This window comes from Telmatherina bonti (genome assembly GCF_933228915.1).
Source record: "Telmatherina bonti genome assembly, chromosome: 22".
NCBI classification, from domain to species: Eukaryota; Metazoa; Chordata; class Actinopteri; order Atheriniformes; family Telmatherinidae; genus Telmatherina; species Telmatherina bonti.
In genome coordinates, this window is record NC_136631.1 from 5,780,420 (window position 1) to 5,784,538 (window position 4,119).

Sequence of the window (4,119 nt, forward strand, 5' to 3'; positions counted from 1 at the left end):
TGGAGGTCTTCCTTCCTGGTTCCAGTCCTGATGGAGGTTTTCCTCCCTGGTTCTGGTCCTGATGGAGGTTTTCCTTCCTGGTTCTGGTCCTGATGGAGGTTTTCCTTCCTGGTTCTGGTCCTGATGGAGGTTTTCCTCCCTGGTTCCGGTCCTGATGGAGGTTTTCCTTCCTGGTTCTGGTCCTGATGGAGGTTTTCCTTCCTGGTTCTGGTCCTGATGGAGGTTTTCCTTCCTGGTTCTGGTCCTGATGGAGGTTTTCCTCCCTGGTTCCAGTCCTGATGGAGGTTTTCCTTCCTGGTTCTGGTCCTGATGGAGGTTTTCCTCCCTGGTTCCAGTCCTGATGGAGGTTTTCCTCCCTGGTTCCGGTCCTGATGGAGGTTTTCCTTCCTGGTTCTGGTCCTGATGGAGGTCTTCCTTCCTGTAATTGTATTTTGTGCAAAAATATTGAGAAAATACCGAGACCAGACTGAAACCAGAAACACACACCCAGTAAATCTTACCCAGAAGGCGGGAACACACACACACACACACACACACACACACACACACACGCCTTGTGTGTGTGCGGCTGGCTTCCTATAGGACAGGCTTGGATTAGGCCCATATGGATGCAGTACAGCGAAGAGGGGACCAATCTGAGGAGCGAGAGACATACAGGGAGACAGAGAGAGAGAGAGCAGTGCCTCCCTCTCCCCGACGTAGATATATGGAGCTGTAAAACCTCCAAAGCTCTACCCGACAGTATTTACATGCCGTCCTGTAGCCGCCTTGTTGCAGAGCTCAAGGTCAAATGCACATAACTTATAGTGTTTAATAAGACAGGAAGTCAGGATGAGATGCGGCGCAGCAACTGTCTGCCTGTATCCGCGCCGCATCAGTTAATTGATACTATGGGGAAGCATACGGTGTGTAAATCCCGACGTGGAGGGTATGTTTTAATTGGTGTGCTGATGAATATGTGAGACAGGGAGGAGGAGATGCTGTTCCTGAGAATCTTCAGGGTTTATGCACCGAGGCGGTACCCAGCCAGCGTCTGGTTGCACCTCGGCTTGGTGGTGTTCTCATGGTAGCGATAAAAGGACAAACCACACGGCTGGTTTTTGTTTTAAGGCGAGGAGAAGTCGGCTTTGTTTTCCTTTGAATCAGCCACTTTATCTGAAACCCTCACATGGTAATGTTTGTCTTTTTCTGCACATTTTACAGTTTCAGTCATGTCTCTTTACAGCCCATGCAGAAAAGCAGACTGAACATCATTCTGTGAGAAATGCATGGCTCAATAACTGTGGAAACTAACTCATGTAACTTTGGTTACTTGTTAAATCAACCTTAAACCTCACAAATCAGGTGGTACAAACGGGAAAATCAGTTTGGTGCCTACTAGGGTGGGAAAATCCAATCAAAAAATCATAAATCTGGATTTTTTTTGCTTCACAATTTTAAAATCGATTTTTTATTTCCAAATAAATAAACTAATCCGTGATGAAGTCATTTTTATTGATCTTTTTACTTGTCTTTTGGGCTATATAGCAGCAGAATTATGGTCTGGCTACTGTGATGTTTTTTTCTAAATTGAAATCAAGAAAAATGACGAGCAAAAAAAAGTTCTATACATTTTTTTTGTTTTTAATCTACAAAAATCAGCAATATCAAAGAATTGTGAGAATCGAATCAAATTGGCACCAAAAAAAATTGGAATTGAATCGAATTGTGACAAAAGCATATTGTCACAGCCCTGGTGCCGACATGGGGTGTTTAGGTGCTGGTACAAAGCTGGGTCATCCAAATGTCGGATTTTTTCATGCAGTTTCATGCACTTCGAAGACAGGATGGATAGATGGATAGACGGATGGATGGATGGATGGATGGATGGATAGATCGATGTATAGATGGATGGATAGATCTAGTGGGACTCTATATAGTGTTTAATAAGACGGCTGCAAACTTCTGGTTTCCCCACTTTGAACTTATTAGAAAAGAAGAGCAGATGAAAATCCAGATGACCCAGCTTTCCACCAGCACCTAAACGCACCACATAGACATGGAGTATCAGAACTGCTTGTGCATTTATGCACTGATCGGTGTGTGAATGCTGTTCTGCGAACCAGGTGATCCATGCACACGTATTGAACGACAGATTGACTGCATTGGAGCTTTTTTCAATCCAAATCTATTAGAGTTATGAAGCTTGTAGGTAAATAATTCATGTAAAAGGGTTATTTTTGTGCATTTTTGTGCATTTCTGCTGTTTTTGGATGGGTAAATTTATTATATGTGGATATTTGTGTGAGCATTTGAGCACATATTTACGAGTACCCAAAGATATCCAAAAAAGACTGTGATTTGTTTGTTTTTATGAAGGATCCTCTGACTTCCTGAAGTCCACATATAAGCAACAAGACGTGAGATAACGTTCACACAGATCAATCACTCTGCAGTTTAACTGACAAACTAACACACCCAAAACTCTGTATAACTCACACTGCAAATAAAGTATTTTATCAAAATGCAAAATTAAAGTTTAAAAAAACCCCAAAACATATATACATAATATATATATATATATATATATATATATATATATATATATATATATATATATATATATATATATTTATTTATATATATATAATATATACATATATATATATATATATATATATATATATATATACACACATATATATATATATATATATATATATATATATATATATATATGTATATATATATGTATATATATATATTATACATATATACATAATATATATATATTATACATATATATATATATATATTATACATATATATATATATATATATATATATATATATATTATATATATATATATATGTATAATATATATATATTATATATATGTATAATATATATATATATATATATATATATATATATGTATAATATATATATATATTATATATGTATATATATATATGTTAGTGTAACTACGATGACTTCAGACCTAAATCTGGCGCTCGCTCTGAATGAATCCTATGAAACTAAAGATGCAGCTTAATATGAATATTTAGCAGCTTCAGGTCTGCTTTTAAACACACGAGATCTGATTGCAGAGCAGTAATCAGTCATTAGAGAAAACTAATGAGCCTGCCTGATCAGACATGATGAGACTGCTTTAGTTGAAGCTTCTCTAACTTTAGCAGCAGACAACCTTTTCTGTTTTTGTGATCAGGCTTATTTTGCAGGTGAAAACACCTGTTAGTGTCTCCGTATGAAGGATTTATTTTTGTCTCCAGGTGAGGAACTGAAGTCAGCTGCTGAAAGCCTTGAGTTTGCATGTTGTTAGCGAGCCGAGTCCATGACTTGGTGCTCCTCAGGAGGGCAGTAAAAGCCGTCCCTCAGCAGCCATGAATTTACAGCTCTAATAAACACGATTCCTCAGCCTCCCCCACCGCCTCCCTCCCTCTCTCTGCACCACCTTTTCTGATGGAGCTCTGCATGTTGGAAACCTGGATTTAACCCAAAGCAAACTTAAACTTCGTCTTCCCTTCCTTCCTCCGTCATTTCCTTTATCTCACTCAAACACGGAGGCTCTCTCGTCTCCCAGGCTCGGGCTTTGTTGCGGCTGCTTCAGGGTAACCAATTAAACCGGGGAAAATGGACTTCTCAAACTGCTGAACTCCTTAAATGAATGGCATCATTTTGCAAGCAGCAGTTCTGTAGCTGGGACAGAATCAGACATCCAGAGCTCCAGCCAGACCACATCTGAGCCGGACATTTTACATCTTTTAACCCAGATTAAATGCAGCTTGTTTGTTTGTTTTTTTTTTTTTACTTCAGCTGAGAAGTCACTCTGAATCAGACCTTAAAAAGCATGTAACAGCCTTTTGAGGCCAAAGTTTTACGAGGCTTATTGCCAGGTTTCTGACTCCGCTGACATATGGCGAGGCTCAGAGTTTAAAGCACTGCCTTCTCTCTTGGATTGAGCTTCTGTCTTTATTTAGAAGCTGAAGCCATCCAAACTAAGAGAAACGAACAAAAGCACACGAGAGATCCAAGCATCATCAAGAGAATAATGAAAAGCAGCGAATGCAGCGCTGTGCAGAGAATACATACTTTAAGTAGAGCGCAGTGGAGGATCC